The following is a 20,398-nucleotide window of genomic DNA, read 5'->3' as shown; positions in this document are numbered from 1 at the left end:
AAGAGATCAGCCACCGGCACGCCGTGTTCCCTGGTGGTCTCCCTCCCTCCCAAGAAATGACCCCACTCGACGCGGCTTACCGTCGTTGATGGGTCGAGAACCAATGTATTCTGCGTGATATTACCGTTGACGGCTGAAAACGCTCGATGGCCGTCGATCTTTTTGTTTGAAATCAAGAAGTTACCTTCTTTGGTCAGACGTGATGGTTATACACGCTGTCATCTCCAACCACGAGCAATCTGCTTAAACATAATTATGAAATTTGTGAATGCTCAATCTCACTCTTTTTCTTTTTCAACCACCAAAGCCCCCTTTGCCGGTTATCGCTTCTCGGCCTTTTGGCTAAGATCAAAGTGTAGTATCTGTTCTTATCAGCTTAATATCTGATACGGGTCCCATCGGGGCCCAAGATATTAAACTTATTTTTGGACGGCGGCGGAGAGGTCGGAGCTTGCTCCACCTCCGCCACGGGTTGGCCTGGTATTGCAGTTCTTCCAGGATCGGCCCACCTCGCTCAATGAATCTAAAATCAAACACCATATATATATATATATATATATATATATATATATTCCTGACGTCATAAGAGGGAAAGTCGTCATTGGCTAGTAGATCATTTTGAAGATTCGGACGGATTTGTTTTGTAATTTTTTACCTTAACTGTCGTACGTTACCAACGGTATGTTTTTTTTAAGTCACTTTCGTTACTAACAGGAGACATGATTAGGAGTTCACAGCCGGCCGCTTTTCGACATTCGCATTGGCAACACGTCTTCCCCTTTAAAAAAATTAACCCCTCCCAAACCATGGTAACTCCGTTCTCGAAACGGACACCATATAAGTTATTTACATCGAGTTACCTAGCGAGGATTGCGGTACTATCGCTGTAGAAATAGGGGACTGTTAAAAGCGGGATGGTTTGGAAAAAACGAGTTTTTGTGTTGCTGATGCCGGGGCGCGTACTACGCGGCAACCACGGTCAATTCGTAGTGCCATATCTCATGACACTTCTCTACAGCTGTTCTGGTAAGCGTGCAGGAGGAAACTCCGTATGATCAAGATCTTACTTTTTCTAATTATCGATTAAGCACGGTTCCATGTTGCCACTTATTTAAAAAAAGACCCAGAGAAAACCGAAGATAAATTATCGCCTTGGCGAACTAGTTAGAAACAGCGTAAAAGAAAATATTTAAAAATAAACAAATTTTATTAGAAAGACTCAAATACCCCGTTAATGAAAAAAAAGAGGGTGAGAGGAAGAGATCAGCCACCGGCACGCCGTGTTCCCTGGTGGTCTCCCTCCCTCCCAAGAAATGACCCCACTCGACGCGGCTTACCGTCGTTGATGGGTCGAGAACCAATGTATTCTGCGTGATATTACCGTTGACGGCTGAAAACGCTCGATGGCCGTCGATCTTTTTGTTTGAAATCAAGAAGTTACCTTCTTTGGTCAGACGTGATGGTTATACACGCTGTCATCTCCAACCACGAGCAATCTGCTTAAACATAATTATGAAATTTGTGAATGCTCAATCTCACTCTTTTTCTTTTTCAACCACCAAAGCCCCCTTTGCCGGTTATCGCTTCTCGGCCTTTTGGCTAAGATCAAAGTGTAGTATCTGTTCTTATCAGCTTAATATCTGATACGGGTCCCATCGGGGCCCAAGATATTAAACTTATTTTTGGACGGCGGCGGAGAGGTCGGAGCTTGCTCCACCTCCGCCACGGGTTGGCCTGGTATTGCAGTTCTTCCAGGATCGGCCCACCTCGCTCAATGAATCTAAAATCAAACACCATATATATATATATATATATATATATATATATATTCCTGACGTCATAAGAGGGAAAGTCGTCATTGGCTAGTAGATCATTTTGAAGATTCGGACGGATTTGTTTTGTAATTTTTTACCTTAACTGTCGTACGTTACCAACGGTATGTTTTTTTTAAGTCACTTTCGTTACTAACAGGAGACATGATTAGGAGTTCACAGCCGGCCGCTTTTCGACATTCGCATTGGCAACACGTCTTCCCCTTTAAAAAAATTAACCCCTCCCAAACCATGGTAACTCCGTTCTCGAAACGGACACCATATAAGTTATTTACATCGAGTTACCTAGCGAGGATTGCGGTACTATCGCTGTAGAAATAGGGGACTGTTAAAAGCGGGATGGTTTGGAAAAAACGAGTTTTTGTGTTGCTGATGCCGGGGCGCGTACTACGCGGCAACCACGGTCAATTCGTAGTGCCATATCTCATGACACTTCTCTACAGCTGTTCTGGTAAGCGTGCAGGAGGAAACTCCGTATGATCAAGATCTTACTTTTTCTAATTATCGATTAAGCACGGTTCCATGTTGCCACTTATTTAAAAAAAGACCCAGAGAAAACCGAAGATAAATTATCGCCTTGGCGAACTAGTTAGAAACAGCGTAAAAGAAAATATTTAAAAATAAACAAATTTTATTAGAAAGACTCAAATACCCCGTTAATGAAAAAAAAGAGGGTGAGAGGAAGAGATCAGCCACCGGCACGCCGTGTTCCCTGGTGGTCTCCCTCCCTCCCAAGAAATGACCCCACTCGACGCGGCTTACCGTCGTTGATGGGTCGAGAACCAATGTATTCTGCGTGATATTACCGTTGACGGCTGAAAACGCTCGATGGCCGTCGATCTTTTTGTTTGAAATCAAGAAGTTACCTTCTTTGGTCAGACGTGATGGTTATACACGCTGTCATCTCCAACCACGAGCAATCTGCTTAAACATAATTATGAAATTTGTGAATGCTCAATCTCACTCTTTTTCTTTTTCAACCACCAAAGCCCCCTTTGCCGGTTATCGCTTCTCGGCCTTTTGGCTAAGATCAAAGTGTAGTATCTGTTCTTATCAGCTTAATATCTGATACGGGTCCCATCGGGGCCCAAGATATTAAACTTATTTTTGGACGGCGGCGGAGAGGTCGGAGCTTGCTCCACCTCCGCCACGGGTTGGCCTGGTATTGCAGTTCTTCCAGGATCGGCCCACCTCGCTCAATGAATCTAAAATCAAACACCATATATATATATATATATATATATATATTCCTGACGTCATAAGAGGGAAAGTCGTCATTGGCTAGTAGATCATTTTGAAGATTCGGACGGATTTGTTTTGTAATTTTTTACCTTAACTGTCGTACGTTACCAACGGTATGTTTTTTTTAAGTCACTTTCGTTACTAACAGGAGACATGATTAGGAGTTCACAGCCGGCCGCTTTTCGACATTCGCATTGGCAACACGTCTTCCCCTTTAAAAAAATTAACCCCTCCCAAACCATGGTAACTCCGTTCTCGAAACGGACACCATATAAGTTATTTACATCGAGTTACCTAGCGAGGATTGCGGTACTATCGCTGTAGAAATAGGGGACTGTTAAAAGCGGGATGGTTTGGAAAAAACGAGTTTTTGTGTTGCTGATGCCGGGGCGCGTACTACGCGGCAACCACGGTCAATTCGTAGTGCCATATCTCATGACACTTCTCTACAGCTGTTCTGGTAAGCGTGCAGGAGGAAACTCCGTATGATCAAGATCTTACTTTTTCTAATTATCGATTAAGCACGGTTCCATGTTGCCACTTATTTAAAAAAAGACCCAGAGAAAACCGAAGATAAATTATCGCCTTGGCGAACTAGTTAGAAACAGCGTAAAAGAAAATATTTAAAAATAAACAAATTTTATTAGAAAGACTCAAATACCCCGTTAATGAAAAAAAAGAGGGTGAGAGGAAGAGATCAGCCACCGGCACGCCGTGTTCCCTGGTGGTCTCCCTCCCTCCCAAGAAATGACCCCACTCGACGCGGCTTACCGTCGTTGATGGGTCGAGAACCAATGTATTCTGCGTGATATTACCGTTGACGGCTGAAAACGCTCGATGGCCGTCGATCTTTTTGTTTGAAATCAAGAAGTTACCTTCTTTGGTCAGACGTGATGGTTATACACGCTGTCATCTCCAACCACGAGCAATCTGCTTAAACATAATTATGAAATTTGTGAATGCTCAATCTCACTCTTTTTCTTTTTCAACCACCAAAGCCCCCTTTGCCGGTTATCGCTTCTCGGCCTTTTGGCTAAGATCAAAGTGTAGTATCTGTTCTTATCAGCTTAATATCTGATACGGGTCCCATCGGGGCCCAAGATATTAAACTTATTTTTGGACGGCAGCGGAGAGGTCGGAGCTTGCTCCACCTCCGCCACGGGTTGGCCTGGTATTGCAGTTCTTCCAGGATCGGCCCACCTCGCTCAATGAATCTAAAATCAAACACCATATATATATATATATATATATATATATATATTCCTGACGTCATAAGAGGGAAAGTCGTCATTGGCTAGTAGATCATTTTGAAGATTCGGACGGATTTGTTTTGTAATTTTTTACCTTAACTGTCGTACGTTACCAACGGTATGTTTTTTTTAAGTCACTTTCGTTACTAACAGGAGACATGATTAGGAGTTCACAGCCGGCCGCTTTTCGACATTCGCATTGGCAACACGTCTTCCCCTTTAAAAAAATTAACCCCTCCCAAACCATGGTAACTCCGTTCTCGAAACGGACACCATATAAGTTATTTACATCGAGTTACCTAGCGAGGATTGCGGTACTATCGCTGTAGAAATAGGGGACTGTTAAAAGCGGGATGGTTTGGAAAAAACGAGTTTTTGTGTTGCTGATGCCGGGGCGCGTACTACGCGGCAACCACGGTCAATTCGTAGTGCCATATCTCATGACACTTCTCTACAGCTGTTCTGGTAAGCGTGCAGGAGGAAACTCCGTATGATCAAGATCTTACTTTTTCTAATTATCGATTAAGCACGGTTCCATGTTGCCACTTATTTAAAAAAAGACCCAGAGAAAACCGAAGATAAATTATCGCCTTGGCGAACTAGTTAGAAACAGCGTAAAAGAAAATATTTAAAAATAAACAAATTTTATTAGAAAGACTCAAATACCCCGTTAATGAAAAAAAAGAGGGTGAGAGGAAGAGATCAGCCACCGGCACGCCGTGTTCCCTGGTGGTCTCCCTCCCTCCCAAGAAATGACCCCACTCGACGCGGCTTACCGTCGTTGATGGGTCGAGAACCAATGTATTCTGCGTGATATTACCGTTGACGGCTGAAAACGCTCGATGGCCGTCGATCTTTTTGTTTGAAATCAAGAAGTTACCTTCTTTGGTCAGACGTGATGGTTATACACGCTGTCATCTCCAACCACGAGCAATCTGCTTAAACATAATTATGAAATTTGTGAATGCTCAATCTCACTCTTTTTCTTTTTCAACCACCAAAGCCCCCTTTGCCGGTTATCGCTTCTCGGCCTTTTGGCTAAGATCAAAGTGTAGTATCTGTTCTTATCAGCTTAATATCTGATACGGGTCCCATCGGGGCCCAAGATATTAAACTTATTTTTGGACGGCGGCGGAGAGGTCGGAGCTTGCTCCACCTCCGCCACGGGTTGGCCTGGTATTGCAGTTCTTCCAGGATCGGCCCACCTCGCTCAATGAATCTAAAATCAAACACCATATATATATATATATATATATATATATATATATTCCTGACGTCATAAGAGGGAAAGTCGTCATTGGCTAGTAGATCATTTTGAAGATTCGGACGGATTTGTTTTGTAATTTTTTACCTTAACTGTCGTACGTTACCAACGGTATGTTTTTTTTAAGTCACTTTCGTTACTAACAGGAGACATGATTAGGAGTTCACAGCCGGCCGCTTTTCGACATTCGCATTGGCAACACGTCTTCCCCTTTAAAAAAATTAACCCCTCCCAAACCATGGTAACTCCGTTCTCGAAACGGACACCATATAAGTTATTTACATCGAGTTACCTAGCGAGGATTGCGGTACTATCGCTGTAGAAATAGGGGACTGTTAAAAGCGGGATGGTTTGAAAAAAACGAGTTTTTGTGTTGCTGATGCCGGGGCGCGTACTACGCGGCAACCACGGTCAATTCGTAGTGCCATATCTCATGACACTTCTCTACAGCTGTTCTGGTAAGCGTGCAGGAGGAAACTCCGTATGATCAAGATCTTACTTTTTCTAATTATCGATTAAGCACGGTTCCATGTTGCCACTTATTTAAAAAAAGACCCAGAGAAAACCGAAGATAAATTATCGCCTTGGCGAACTAGTTAGAAACAGCGTAAAAGAAAATATTTAAAAATAAACAAATTTTATTAGAAAGACTCAAATACCCCGTTAATGAAAAAAAAGAGGGTGAGAGGAAGAGATCAGCCACCGGCACGCCGTGTTCCCTGGTGGTCTCCCTCCCTCCCAAGAAATGACCCCACTCGACGCGGCTTACCGTCGTTGATGGGTCGAGAACCAATGTATTCTGCGTGATATTACCGTTGACGGCTGAAAACGCTCGATGGCCGTCGATCTTTTTGTTTGAAATCAAGAAGTTACCTTCTTTGGTCAGACGTGATGGTTATACACGCTGTCATCTCCAACCACGAGCAATCTGCTTAAACATAATTATGAAATTTGTGAATGCTCAATCTCACTCTTTTTCTTTTTCAACCACCAAAGCCCCCTTTGCCGGTTATCGCTTCTCGGCCTTTTGGCTAAGATCAAAGTGTAGTATCTGTTCTTATCAGCTTAATATCTGATACGGGTCCCATCGGGGCCCAAGATATTAAACTTATTTTTGGACGGCGGCGGAGAGGTCGGAGCTTGCTCCACCTCCGCCACGGGTTGGCCTGGTATTGCAGTTCTTCCAGGATCGGCCCACCTCGCTCAATGAATCTAAAATCAAACACCATATATATATATATATATATATATATATATATTCCTGACGTCATAAGAGGGAAAGTCGTCATTGGCTAGTAGATCATTTTGAAGATTCGGACGGATTTGTTTTGTAATTTTTTACCTTAACTGTCGTACGTTACCAACGGTATGTTTTTTTTAAGTCACTTTCGTTACTAACAGGAGACATGATTAGGAGTTCACAGCCGGCCGCTTTTCGACATTCGCATTGGCAACACGTCTTCCCCTTTAAAAAAATTAACCCCTCCCAAACCATGGTAACTCCGTTCTCGAAACGGACACCATATAAGTTATTTACATCGAGTTACCTAGCGAGGATTGCGGTACTATCGCTGTAGAAATAGGGGACTGTTAAAAGCGGGATGGTTTGGAAAAAACGAGTTTTTGTGTTGCTGATGCCGGGGCGCGTACTACGCGGCAACCACGGTCAATTCGTAGTGCCATATCTCATGACACTTCTCTACAGCTGTTCTGGTAAGCGTGCAGGAGGAAACTCCGTATGATCAAGATCTTACTTTTTCTAATTATCGATTAAGCACGGTTCCATGTTGCCACTTATTTAAAAAAAGACCCAGAGAAAACCGAAGATAAATTATCGCCTTGGCGAACTAGTTAGAAACAGCGTAAAAGAAAATATTTAAAAATAAACAAATTTTATTAGAAAGACTCAAATACCCCGTTAATGAAAAAAAAGAGGGTGAGAGGAAGAGATCAGCCACCGGCACGCCGTGTTCCCTGGTGGTCTCCCTCCCTCCCAAGAAATGACCCCACTCGACGCGGCTTACCGTCGTTGATGGGTCGAGAACCAATGTATTCTGCGTGATATTACCGTTGACGGCTGAAAACGCTCGATGGCCGTCGATCTTTTTGTTTGAAATCAAGAAGTTACCTTCTTTGGTCAGACGTGATGGTTATACACGCTGTCATCTCCAACCACGAGCAATCTGCTTAAACATAATTATGAAATTTGTGAATGCTCAATCTCACTCTTTTTCTTTTTCAACCACCAAAGCCCCCTTTGCCGGTTATCGCTTCTCGGCCTTTTGGCTAAGATCAAAGTGTAGTATCTGTTTGCTCCTTTCTTCGAAGCCAAAGGCTGGGAACCGTATTTCCTATAAAAGGGAAAAGTTATACGTACCTGCCCGCTCGCCTGCCACGCTGCTCCACCAGACGTCGCCACGCCAGTTCCTGATCCTGATCCTGTTCCAGTACCGGTTCCAGTTCCTCAGTTGCCGTTTGCCTCCAACCAGCGGTTCCTGAGTTCCGGTCTCCGCTTCGGCGGTCGCCACCAACGTCGCCATGCCTGCCGTGCAGTCCTTGCCAGCAGCATCGCAGTCCTCCTCTGTGTCCTCAAAGAAGGCCACAGCGAGAATCAAGTTTGACGGGGTCAATGTTGAAGATTTGGCTGTAGCCCTTTTCGAATGCATTGGCCCCCAGAGCATCACAGTCTTCCAGATGCTTGGAAAAGCAGAGGTGCAAATTACCTTCAAGGACATTGTCTGCTACCAGAAGGCTATTGACGCCGGTATTATCGTTGGGGAGAAGCACTTGAATATTATTGGAGTTGCGGATCCTGTTTCTCAAATCACTGTAAAAGATGCACCTAGCTGGTGGGAATTAAGCTTCCTGAAGACCGTCCTAAAGAACTACTGCGAAGTATTGTCTGAAACGTGGGAAACGTACCAGAAAGGCCCACTTAAGGACGTGCGTACCGGCAATCGTCGTCTAGAAGTTAAGATCAAAAGCCCAATCCCGAACCTGATGACTATCAGTGGCCATCGTATCCAGATAGTGTACCAAGGCGTCCAGCGCATGTGCTTCTATTGTCGCAAGGACAGTCATCAGGTTCGGGATTGCCCGAAGAAGAAAAATAAGGCGAAAAAGACCCCAGAGAGCACCGACACTCAAGACCAGATTCCGGCACCGAAAGAGCACGAGAACTCAAGGAGCTTGACCTCACCACCACCACTAGCAGGGGCCGAGGCTAGCGGTGGGGAAAACCTTGCTGAGATGGAAGAGGCGGTAGTGGAAACCAACCAACTCAAAGAGGGGGACGACGGCTGGTACTTGTCATCACCAGAAGCGTCCCCTGGAACATCAGGAAAAAACCCCAAAGGTTACGCCGACGCCCTGAAATCACCAGGTCACCAAGCTCCATCTGTGCCGGAAGCTGGTCCAGAATCAACCAAGGAGGTTGAGATTTACGAACGGGATTGGAATTGGGCGGTATTGCCGAGACATGAAATTGAAGATTTCTGTCGCCGTGCCAAAGCTTTAACGCACTCGGAAAAGCGAATCACGGACTGGAGGGATCAGACTTTAGCGAAGGCGGAGAGAGCACTTGAGAATCGCTTCAAACGACGTCATAGCCCTCTTCATGAAAAAGATTCAAAAAAAGGGAAAAATTAGGACCCTGGTTCGGTTCGAATTGTAAATATGTTTTTAAAATATTTTTTATTGACACTTTTAAGTCTACCTTCGGTTTTATCAAAATAACTTTTTGTAGTTATATTTAGGGAAATTTATTTACCTGTTATATACTTACCATGAAATAACGCTGTTAAATTAGATAAAATCAATTATAGTAAACTGAAAAGTCTTATAATGCTAAATGTTTTTAAAATTTTTAGTTTTAAACTAAAAACATTTCTTAAAAGTTAAAAATAAGAAAATGGTATTTGTATGTTAAAAATGATACTTACCTTTATACTTGCCTAAAAACCAGTTCACCCTGTAAAGAAAAAGTTAAAAAATATGCCTAAAAGTAAAATTAGAAAAGAAAACACTTACCTTGGGAAAAAAACCTAGTACCCATCGAACTAGTATTTGTGTTATGACGATTGTTGCTACTCCAGTAATCTATGACAATGTTTTCTTGATTTAAACTATGTTCGCGCTAAATTAATTAATTAATAACGCGGACATTTGTAAATATGAACAGAATTTTAAATAAACAAATTCAGTATCTGTTCTTATCAGCTTAATATCTGATACGGGTCCCATCGGGGCCCAAGATATTAAACTTATTTTTGGACGGCGGCGGAGAGGTCGGAGCTTGCTCCACCTCCGCCACGGGTTGGCCTGGTATTGCAGTTCTTCCAGGATCGGCCCACCTCGCTCAATGAATCTAAAATCAAACACCATATATATATATATATATATATATATATATATATTCCTGACGTCATAAGAGGGAAAGTCGTCATTGGCTAGTAGATCATTTTGAAGATTCGGACGGATTTGTTTTGTAATTTTTTACCTTAACTGTCGTACGTTACCAACGGTATGTTTTTTTTAAGTCACTTTCGTTACTAACAGGAGACATGATTAGGAGTTCACAGCCGGCCGCTTTTCGACATTCGCATTGGCAACACGTCTTCCCCTTTAAAAAAATTAACCCCTCCCAAACCATGGTAACTCCGTTCTCGAAACGGACACCATATAAGTTATTTACATCGAGTTACCTAGCGAGGATTGCGGTACTATCGCTGTAGAAATAGGGGACTGTTAAAAGCGGGATGGTTTGGAAAAAACGAGTTTTTGTGTTGCTGATGCCGGGGCGCGTACTACGCGGCAACCACGGTCAATTCGTAGTGCCATATCTCATGACACTTCTCTACAGCTGTTCTGGTAAGCGTGCAGGAGGAAACTCCGTATGATCAAGATCTTACTTTTTCTAATTATCGATTAAGCACGGTTCCATGTTGCCACTTATTTAAAAAAAGACCCAGAGAAAACCGAAGATAAATTATCGCCTTGGCGAACTAGTTAGAAACAGCGTAAAAGAAAATATTTAAAAATAAACAAATTTTATTAGAAAGACTCAAATACCCCGTTAATGAAAAAAAAGAGGGTGAGAGGAAGAGATCAGCCACCGGCACGCCGTGTTCCCTGGTGGTCTCCCTCCCTCCCAAGAAATGACCCCACTCGACGCGGCTTACCGTCGTTGATGGGTCGAGAACCAATGTATTCTGCGTGATATTACCGTTGACGGCTGAAAACGCTCGATGGCCGTCGATCTTTTTGTTTGAAATCAAGAAGTTACCTTCTTTGGTCAGACGTGATGGTTATACACGCTGTCATCTCCAACCACGAGCAATCTGCTTAAACATAATTATGAAATTTGTGAATGCTCAATCTCACTCTTTTTCTTTTTCAACCACCAAAGCCCCCTTTGCCGGTTATCGCTTCTCGGCCTTTTGGCTAAGATCAAAGTGTAGTATCTGTTCTTATCAGCTTAATATCTGATACGGGTCCCATCGGGGCCCAAGATATTAAACTTATTTTTGGACGGCGGCGGAGAGGTCGGAGCTTGCTCCACCTCCGCCACGGGTTGGCCTGGTATTGCAGTTCTTCCAGGATCGGCCCACCTCGCTCAATGAATCTAAAATCAAACACCATATATATATATATATATATATATATATATATATTCCTGACGTCATAAGAGGGAAAGTCGTCATTGGCTAGTAGATCATTTTGAAGATTCGGACGGATTTGTTTTGTAATTTTTTACCTTAACTGTCGTACGTTACCAACGGTATGTTTTTTTTAAGTCACTTTCGTTACTAACAGGAGACATGATTAGGAGTTCACAGCCGGCCGCTTTTCGACATTCGCATTGGCAACACGTCTTCCCCTTTAAAAAAATTAACCCCTCCCAAACCATGGTAACTCCGTTCTCGAAACGGACACCATATAAGTTATTTACATCGAGTTACCTAGCGAGGATTGCGGTACTATCGCTGTAGAAATAGGGGACTGTTAAAAGCGGGATGGTTTGGAAAAAACGAGTTTTTGTGTTGCTGATGCCGGGGCGCGTACTACGCGGCAACCACGGTCAATTCGTAGTGCCATATCTCATGACACTTCTCTACAGCTGTTCTGGTAAGCGTGCAGGAGGAAACTCCGTATGATCAAGATCTTACTTTTTCTAATTATCGATTAAGCACGGTTCCATGTTGCCACTTATTTAAAAAAAGACCCAGAGAAAACCGAAGATAAATTATCGCCTTGGCGAACTAGTTAGAAACAGCGTAAAAGAAAATATTTAAAAATAAACAAATTTTATTAGAAAGACTCAAATACCCCGTTAATGAAAAAAAAGAGGGTGAGAGGAAGAGATCAGCCACCGGCACGCCGTGTTCCCTGGTGGTCTCCCTCCCTCCCAAGAAATGACCCCACTCGACGCGGCTTACCGTCGTTGATGGGTCGAGAACCAATGTATTCTGCGTGATATTACCGTTGACGGCTGAAAACGCTCGATGGCCGTCGATCTTTTTGTTTGAAATCAAGAAGTTACCTTCTTTGGTCAGACGTGATGGTTATACACGCTGTCATCTCCAACCACGAGCAATCTGCTTAAACATAATTATGAAATTTGTGAATGCTCAATCTCACTCTTTTTCTTTTTCAACCACCAAAGCCCCCTTTGCCGGTTATCGCTTCTCGGCCTTTTGGCTAAGATCAAAGTGTAGTATCTGTTCCCAGCTATTTCGCTGAAATCTTGGCCGAAAGGCCGTTAAGCGACGTTTACGCTTCTCAGCCTGTTCCTGCGATGCTGACTTACCTGCCGGTACTCTGACGTCTCTGTTCCTGTTCCTGTTTCTGCCGCTGCTGTTTCCGGTTCCTCTGCTGGTCCTGTTTCCGCTGCTGTTCCTGGTCCTGGTCCTGCTGACACTTACCTGTCGCTGCTGATCCTGGTCTCCACGCTGTATCCTGACTTGGCTGTTTCCTGCCACTGCTGCTTGACGCTGTTCCTTCCTGGGACTTGCCTTCATCCGACGATCCTCCCATAGCCATCATGGCTATGGAGGTGAAAAAACGCACTGCTCACCTTCAGGTCGACGCTGGATTCCTGGACGTCGCTCGGACCTTCCACGATAAGCTCGGCAGTGACTGCCTTGACACGCTACAACCTCTTGGTAAAGACAAGTTTTTAATAACTTTTACAACCCTGGCCTTCCTGCAACAGGCTCTCTCCTACAATGACCTCGTTATCAACGATAAACCTTGCCGACTCACCAGCGTCGAAGATGACGGCGTCTGGGTTACCATAAAAAACCTACCTCGCTGGATCCAATGGGACTCTGTCCTCACCACCATGAGACAGTATGGAACCATTAAAGCTCACCGTCTGGACGAGTACCCTCAACTGAAAGGACTCAAAAATGGAGACAGATCGGTAAAAATTAAAATTGAGAAACAAATACCCAATGTTGTTTTTTTTGGGCGTAGCCGAGCGCTAGTATATTACCAAGGGGTCGTGAAGAAGTGTTTCTTCTGCGACCAGGAGGGACATACGGCGTCCGCATGCGAGGCAAAAAAGGCCAGAAAGGAAGCAACCGAGAGGTCCGAGCACGTCCAGGAAGGGGAAAGCTTGGAAACCCAAGAAAAGATTGTGGCACCCAAGGAGCAAGAGCTCGCAACGGTATCAGCGGAATTGGCGGACCCACCCAGCGACCACCAGGAACCCCAGCCCAAGAAACGCAGCAACAGTACATATGTCCATCCGCAACAACTAGAGAAATTAAAGAACTATTCACAGGCAGAACTACGAGATTTTAGGGAATTCCTCGAGACTACCGAAACAATAGGCGACCGCAGGAAACAAGTGTATTTCGCGCTGATGAACAAGGAACAGGAAAAATTCTCCAAAAGACGAATGACCAACTCTCCAGGGAAATCAATAAAGAAAGGCAAGACAGAAGACGTTGAGAAGACATTCGCTAGCGCCACCAAAACCACACCGGAGCAAGATCTTTACGCAGATTACGTTACATACTGAATTTTTTAATTTTACTCAAATGTTTTAAAACCTGAAAAAATAGAAAAAAAGAAAACAAATACTTACCTTGATCGTATATGAACTTGGACACTCCTAGAAATTAGAAAATGTAAATACTTGATTTTTTTAGCTTATCCGACTTTGTTCGCGCTAATTTAACTAATTAAAAACGCGAACAAATATAACAAATGTAAAAATGTAAATATGTAAAATCAAACGAAGCTTTTAATAAACAATTAAAAGTATCTGTTCTTATCAGCTTAATATCTGATACGGGTCCCATCGGGGCCCAAGATATTAAACTTATTTTTGGACGGCGGCGGAGAGGTCGGAGCTTGCTCCACCTCCGCCACGGGTTGGCCTGGTATTGCAGTTCTTCCAGGATCGGCCCACCTCGCTCAATGAATCTAAAATCAAACACCATATATATATATATATATATATATATATATATTCCTGACGTCATAAGAGGGAAAGTCGTCATTGGCTAGTAGATCATTTTGAAGATTCGGACGGATTTGTTTTGTAATTTTTTACCTTAACTGTCGTACGTTACCAACGGTATGTTTTTTTTAAGTCACTTTCGTTACTAACAGGAGACATGATTAGGAGTTCACAGCCGGCCGCTTTTCGACATTCGCATTGGCAACACGTCTTCCCCTTTAAAAAAATTAACCCCTCCCAAACCATGGTAACTCCGTTCTCGAAACGGACACCATATAAGTTATTTACATCGAGTTACCTAGCGAGGATTGCGGTACTATCGCTGTAGAAATAGGGGACTGTTAAAAGCGGGATGGTTTGGAAAAAACGAGTTTTTGTGTTGCTGATGCCGGGGCGCGTACTACGCGGCAACCACGGTCAATTCGTAGTGCCATATCTCATGACACTTCTCTACAGCTGTTCTGGTAAGCGTGCAGGAGGAAACTCCGTATGATCAAGATCTTACTTTTTCTAATTATCGATTAAGCACGGTTCCATGTTGCCACTTATTTAAAAAAAGACCCTGAGAAAACCGAAGATAAATTATCGCCTTGGCGAACTAGTTAGAAACAGCGTAAAAGAAAATATTTAAAAATAAACAAATTTTATTAGAAAGACTCAAATACCCCGTTAATGAAAAAAAAGAGGGTGAGAGGAAGAGATCAGCCACCGGCACGCCGTGTTCCCTGGTGGTCTCCCTCCCTCCCAAGAAATGACCCCACTCGACGCGGCTTACCGTCGTTGATGGGTCGAGAACCAATGTATTCTGCGTGATATTACCGTTGACGGCTGAAAACGCTCGATGGCCGTCGATCTTTTTGTTTGAAATCAAGAAGTTACCTTCTTTGGTCAGACGTGATGGTTATACACGCTGTCATCTCCAACCACGAGCAATCTGCTTAAACATAATTATGAAATTTGTGAATGCTCAATCTCACTCTTTTTCTTTTTCAACCACCAAAGCCCCCTTTGCCGGTTATCGCTTCTCGGCCTTTTGGCTAAGATCAAAGTGTAGTATCTGTTCTTATCAGCTTAATATCTGATACGGGTCCCATCGGGGCCCAAGATATTAAACTTATTTTTGGACGGCGGCGGAGAGGTCGGAGCTTGCTCCACCTCCGCCACGGGTTGGCCTGGTATTGCAGTTCTTCCAGGATCGGCCCACCTCGCTCAATGAATCTAAAATCAAACACCATATATATATATATATATATATATATATATATTCCTGACGTCATAAGAGGGAAAGTCGTCATTGGCTAGTAGATCATTTTGAAGATTCGGACGGATTTGTTTTGTAATTTTTTACCTTAACTGTCGTACGTTACCAACGGTATGTTTTTTTTAAGTCACTTTCGTTACTAACAGGAGACATGATTAGGAGTTCACAGCCGGCCGCTTTTCGACATTCGCATTGGCAACACGTCTTCCCCTTTAAAAAAATTAACCCCTCCCAAACCATGGTAACTCCGTTCTCGAAACGGACACCATATAAGTTATTTACATCGAGTTACCTAGCGAGGATTGCGGTACTATCGCTGTAGAAATAGGGGACTGTTAAAAGCGGGATGGTTTGGAAAAAACGAGTTTTTGTGTTGCTGATGCCGGGGCGCGTACTACGCGGCAACCACGGTCAATTCGTAGTGCCATATCTCATGACACTTCTCTACAGCTGTTCTGGTAAGCGTGCAGGAGGAAACTCCGTATGATCAAGATCTTACTTTTTCTAATTATCGATTAAGCACGGTTCCATGTTGCCACTTATTTAAAAAAAGACCCAGAGAAAACCGAAGATAAATTATCGCCTTGGCGAACTAGTTAGAAACAGCGTAAAAGAAAATATTTAAAAATAAACAAATTTTATTAGAAAGACTCAAATACCCCGTTAATGAAAAAAAAAGAGGGTGAGAGGAAGAGATCAGCCACCGGCACGCCGTGTTCCCTGGTGGTCTCCCTCCCTCCCAAGAAATGACCCCACTCGACGCGGCTTACCGTCGTTGATGGGTCGAGAACCAATGTATTCTGCGTGATATTACCGTTGACGGCTGAAAACGCTCGATGGCCGTCGATCTTTTTGTTTGAAATCAAGAAGTTACCTTCTTTGGTCAGACGTGATGGTTATACACGCTGTCATCTCCAACCACGAGCAATCTGCTTAAACATAATTATGAAATTTGTGAATGCTCAATCTCACTCTTTTTCTTTTTCAACCACCAAAGCCCCCTTTGCCGGTTATCGCTTCTCGGCCTTTTGGCTAAGATCAAAGTGTAGTATCTGTTCTTATCAGCTTAATATCTGATACGGGTCCCATCGGGGCCCAAGATATTAAACTTATTTTTGGACGGCGGCGGAGAGGTCGGAGCTTGCTCCACCTCCGCCACGGGTTGGCCTGGTATTGCAGTTCTTCCAGGATCGGCCCACCTCGCTCAATGAATCTAAAATCAAACACCATATATATATATATATATATATATATATATATTCCTGACGTCATAAGAGGGAAAGTCGTCATTGGCTAGTAGATCATTTTGAAGATTCGGACGGATTTGTTTTGTAATTTTTTACCTTAACTGTCGTACGTTACCAACGGTATGTTTTTTTTAAGTCACTTTCGTTACTAACAGGAGACATGATTAGGAGTTCACAGCCGGCCGCTTTTCGACATTCGCATTGGCAACACGTCTTCCCCTTTAAAAAAATTAACCCCTCCCAAACCATGGTAACTCCGTTCTCGAAACGGACACCATATAAGTTATTTACATCGAGTTACCTAGCGAGGATTGCGGTACTATCGCTGTAGAAATAGGGGACTGTTAAAAGCGGGATGGTTTGGAAAAAACGAGTTTTTGTGTTGCTGATGCCGGGGCGCGTACTACGCGGCAACCACGGTCAATTCGTAGTGCCATATCTCATGACACTTCTCTACAGCTGTTCTGGTAAGCGTGCAGGAGGAAACTCCGTATGATCAAGATCTTACTTTTTCTAATTATCGATTAAGCACGGTTCCATGTTGCCACTTATTTAAAAAAAGACCCAGAGAAAACCGAAGATAAATTATCGCCTTGGCGAACTAGTTAGAAACAGCGTAAAAGAAAATATTTAAAAATAAACAAATTTTATTAGAAAGACTCAAATACCCCGTTAATGAAAAAAAAGAGGGTGAGAGGAAGAGATCAGCCACCGGCACGCCGTGTTCCCTGGTGGTCTCCCTCCCTCCCAAGAAATGACCCCACTCGACGCGGCTTACCGTCGTTGATGGGTCGAGAACCAATGTATTCTGCGTGATATTACCGTTGACGGCTGAAAACGCTCGATGGCCGTCGATCTTTTTGTTTGAAATCAAGAAGTTACCTTCTTTGGTCAGACGTGATGGTTATACACGCTGTCATCTCCAACCACGAGCAATCTGCTTAAACATAATTATGAAATTTGTGAATGCTCAATCTCACTCTTTTTCTTTTTCAACCACCAAAGCCCCCTTTGCCGGTTATCGCTTCTCGGCCTTTTGGCTAAGATCAAAGTGTAGTATCTGTTCTTATCAGCTTAATATCTGATACGGGTCCCATCGGGGCCCAAGATATTAAACTTATTTTTGGACGGCGGCGGAGAGGTCGGAGCTTGCTCCACCTCCGCCACGGGTTGGCCTGGTATTGCAGTTCTTCCAGGATCGGCCCACCTCGCTCAATGAATCTAAAATCAAACACCATATATATATATATATATATATATATATATATTCCTGACGTCATAAGAGGGAAAGTCGTCATTGGCTAGTAGATCATTTTGAAGATTCGGACGGATTTGTTTTGTAATTTTTTACCTTAACTGTCGTACGTTACCAACGGTATGTTTTTTTTAAGTCACTTTCGTTACTAACAGGAGACATGATTAGGAGTTCACAGCCGGCCGCTTTTCGACATTCGCATTGGCAACACGTCTTCCCCTTTAAAAAAATTAACCCCTCCCAAACCATGGTAACTCCGTTCTCGAAACGGACACCATATAAGTTATTTACATCGAGTTACCTAGCGAGGATTGCGGTACTATCGCTGTAGAAATAGGGGACTGTTAAAAGCGGGATGGTTTGGAAAAAACGAGTTTTTGTGTTGCTGATGCCGGGGCGCGTACTACGCGGCAACCACGGTCAATTCGTAGTGCCATATCTCATGACACTTCTCTACAGCTGTTCTGGTAAGCGTGCAGGAGGAAACTCCGTATGATCAAGATCTTACTTTTTCTAATTATCGATTAAGCACGGTTCCATGTTGCCACTTATTTAAAAAAAGACCCAGAGAAAACCGAAGATAAATTATCGCCTTGGCGAACTAGTTAGAAACAGCGTAAAAGAAAATATTTAAAAATAAACAAATTTTATTAGAAAGACTCAAATACCCCGTTAATGAAAAAAAAGAGGGTGAGAGGAAGAGATCAGCCACCGGCACGCCGTGTTCCCTGGTGGTCTCCCTCCCTCCCAAGAAATGACCCCACTCGACGCGGCTTACCGTCGTTGATGGGTCGAGAACCAATGTATTCTGCGTGATATTACCGTTGACGGCTGAAAACGCTCGATGGCCGTCGATCTTTTTGTTTGAAATCAAGAAGTTACCTTCTTTGGTCAGACGTGATGGTTATACACGCTGTCATCTCCAACCACGAGCAATCTGCTTAAACATAATTATGAAATTTGTGAATGCTCAATCTCACTCTTTTTCTTTTTCAACCACCAAAGCCCCCTTTGCCGGTTATCGCTTCTCGGCCTTTTGGCTAAGATCAAAGTGTAGTATCTGTTCTTATCAGCTTAATATCTGATACGGGTCCCATCGGGGCCCAAGATATTAAACTTATTTTTGGACGGCGGCGGAGAGGTCGGAGCTTGCTCCACCTCCGCCACGGGTTGGCCTGGTATTGCAGTTCTTCCAGGATCGGCCCACCTCGCTCAATGAATCTAAAATCAAACACCATATATATATATATATATATATATATATATATATATTCCTGACGTCATAAGAGGGAAAGTCGTCATTGGCTAGTAGATCATTTTGAAGATTCGGACGGATTTGTTTTGTAATTTTTTACCTTAACTGTCGTACGTTACCAACGGTATGTTTTTTTTAAGTCACTTTCGTTACTAACAGGAGACATGATTAGGAGTTCACAGCCGGCCGCTTTTCGACATTCGCATTGGCAACACGTCTTCCCCTTTAAAAAAATTAACCCCTCCCAAACCATGGTAACTCCGTTCTCGAAACGGACACCATATAAGTTATTTACATCGAGTTACCTAGCGAGGATTGCGGTACTATCGCTGTAGAAATAGGGGACTGTTAAAAGCGGGATGGTTTGGAAAAAACGAGTTTTTGTGTTGCTGATGCCGGGGCGCGTACTACGCGGCAACCACGGTCAATTCGTAGTGCCATATCTCATGACACTTCTCTACAGCTGTTCTGGTAAGCGTGCAGGAGGAAACTCCGTATGATCAAGATCTTACTTTTTCTAATTATCGATTAAGCACGGTTCCATGTTGCCACTTATTTAAAAAAAGACCCAGAGAAAACCGAAGATAAATTATCGCCTTGGCGAACTAGTTAGAAACAGCGTAAAAGAAAATATTTAAAAATAAACAAATTTTATTAGAAAGACTCAAATACCCCGTTAATGAAAAAAAAGAGGGTGAGAGGAAGAGATCAGCCACCGGCACGCCGTGTTCCCTGGTGGTCTCCCTCCCTCCCAAGAAATGACCCCACTCGACGCGGCTTACCGTCGTTGATGGGTCGAGAACCAATGTATTCTGCGTGATATTACCGTTGACGGCTGAAAACGCTCGATGGCCGTCGATCTTTTTGTTTGAAATCAAGAAGTTACCTTCTTTGGTCAGACGTGATGGTTATACACGCTGTCATCTCCAACCACGAGCAATCTGCTTAAACATAATTATGAAATTTGTGAATGCTCAATCTCACTCTTTTTCTTTTTCAACCACCAAAGCCCCCTTTGCCGGTTATCGCTTCTCGGCCTTTTGGCTAAGATCAAAGTGTAGTATCTGCTCCTTTTTTCGAAGCCAAAGGCCGGGAACCGTACGCACCTGTAAAGGGAAGAATACTTACCTGTATTGCCGCTCCAGTCCGTCGCTGATCCTGTTCCTGCCTAGCTGTTCCTGAAATCCGTAGTGTTGGATCCACCACGCAAGGGATCGCTGTCCGGCGGTTCCAGAAGTCCTCCTCTGATGCCATCGTCCGCAGAAGGTCTTGCCATGACTTCTGCAACGTCGAAGATACTGGAGGAACAAGCCCTTGTTCCA

General features: G+C 43.5%; 11 non-coding genes and 5 pseudogenes across 11 annotated transcripts; all 16 read left to right on the top strand.

Annotated features, from left to right (window-relative positions):
• Positions 1-322: 322 nt before the first annotated feature.
• LOC149931370 (U2 spliceosomal RNA) lies at positions 323-514 on the top strand. The gene has a single exon (XR_016476250.1). It is a non-coding gene; the product is annotated as a U2 spliceosomal RNA (small nuclear RNA).
• A 1,065-nt stretch (positions 515-1,579) lies between these two features.
• LOC149931369 (U2 spliceosomal RNA) lies at positions 1,580-1,771 on the top strand. The gene has a single exon (XR_016476249.1). It is a non-coding gene; the product is annotated as a U2 spliceosomal RNA (small nuclear RNA).
• Positions 1,772-2,836: 1,065 nt separating this feature from the next.
• LOC149931368 (U2 spliceosomal RNA) lies at positions 2,837-3,028 on the top strand. Its single transcript, XR_016476248.1, has one exon. It is a non-coding gene; the product is annotated as a U2 spliceosomal RNA (small nuclear RNA).
• Positions 3,029-4,087: 1,059 nt separating this feature from the next.
• LOC149931367 (U2 spliceosomal RNA) lies at positions 4,088-4,279 on the top strand. The gene has a single exon (XR_016476416.1). It is a non-coding gene; the product is annotated as a U2 spliceosomal RNA (small nuclear RNA).
• A 1,063-nt stretch (positions 4,280-5,342) lies between these two features.
• LOC149931366 (U2 spliceosomal RNA) lies at positions 5,343-5,534 on the top strand. The gene has a single exon (XR_016476246.1). It is a non-coding gene; the product is annotated as a U2 spliceosomal RNA (small nuclear RNA).
• A 1,065-nt stretch (positions 5,535-6,599) lies between these two features.
• Positions 6,600-6,791, top strand: LOC149931365 (U2 spliceosomal RNA). Its single transcript, XR_016476245.1, has one exon. It is a non-coding gene; the product is annotated as a U2 spliceosomal RNA (small nuclear RNA).
• Positions 6,792-7,854: 1,063 nt separating this feature from the next.
• On the top strand, positions 7,855-7,970 carry LOC149931364 (U2 spliceosomal RNA; annotated as a pseudogene).
• Positions 7,971-9,766: 1,796 nt separating this feature from the next.
• On the top strand, positions 9,767-9,945 carry LOC149931363 (U2 spliceosomal RNA; annotated as a pseudogene).
• Positions 9,946-11,010: 1,065 nt separating this feature from the next.
• On the top strand, positions 11,011-11,202 carry LOC149931362 (U2 spliceosomal RNA). Its single transcript, XR_016476244.1, has one exon. It is a non-coding gene; the product is annotated as a U2 spliceosomal RNA (small nuclear RNA).
• A 1,065-nt stretch (positions 11,203-12,267) lies between these two features.
• LOC149931361 (U2 spliceosomal RNA) lies at positions 12,268-12,411 on the top strand (annotated as a pseudogene).
• A 1,421-nt stretch (positions 12,412-13,832) lies between these two features.
• On the top strand, positions 13,833-14,012 carry LOC149931360 (U2 spliceosomal RNA; annotated as a pseudogene).
• Positions 14,013-15,075: 1,063 nt separating this feature from the next.
• On the top strand, positions 15,076-15,267 carry LOC149931359 (U2 spliceosomal RNA). The gene has a single exon (XR_016476243.1). It is a non-coding gene; the product is annotated as a U2 spliceosomal RNA (small nuclear RNA).
• Positions 15,268-16,331: 1,064 nt separating this feature from the next.
• Positions 16,332-16,523, top strand: LOC149931358 (U2 spliceosomal RNA). The gene has a single exon (XR_016476242.1). It is a non-coding gene; the product is annotated as a U2 spliceosomal RNA (small nuclear RNA).
• A 1,063-nt stretch (positions 16,524-17,586) lies between these two features.
• LOC149931357 (U2 spliceosomal RNA) lies at positions 17,587-17,778 on the top strand. Its single transcript, XR_016476241.1, has one exon. It is a non-coding gene; the product is annotated as a U2 spliceosomal RNA (small nuclear RNA).
• Positions 17,779-18,841: 1,063 nt separating this feature from the next.
• LOC149931356 (U2 spliceosomal RNA) lies at positions 18,842-19,033 on the top strand. Its single transcript, XR_016476240.1, has one exon. It is a non-coding gene; the product is annotated as a U2 spliceosomal RNA (small nuclear RNA).
• Positions 19,034-20,100: 1,067 nt separating this feature from the next.
• LOC149931355 (U2 spliceosomal RNA) lies at positions 20,101-20,178 on the top strand (annotated as a pseudogene).
• The last annotated feature ends 220 nt before the right edge of the window (positions 20,179-20,398 follow it).

The sequence above is a fragment of the Leiobunum rupestre genome, chromosome 9, assembly GCF_980474605.1.
Source record: "Leiobunum rupestre chromosome 9, qqLeiRupe1.1.hap1, whole genome shotgun sequence".
In the NCBI taxonomy this organism is placed as follows: domain Eukaryota; kingdom Metazoa; phylum Arthropoda; class Arachnida; order Opiliones; family Sclerosomatidae; genus Leiobunum; species Leiobunum rupestre.
Note: the sequence above shows the minus strand (reverse complement) of the source record. Positions and strands in the feature narration are given on the sequence as shown.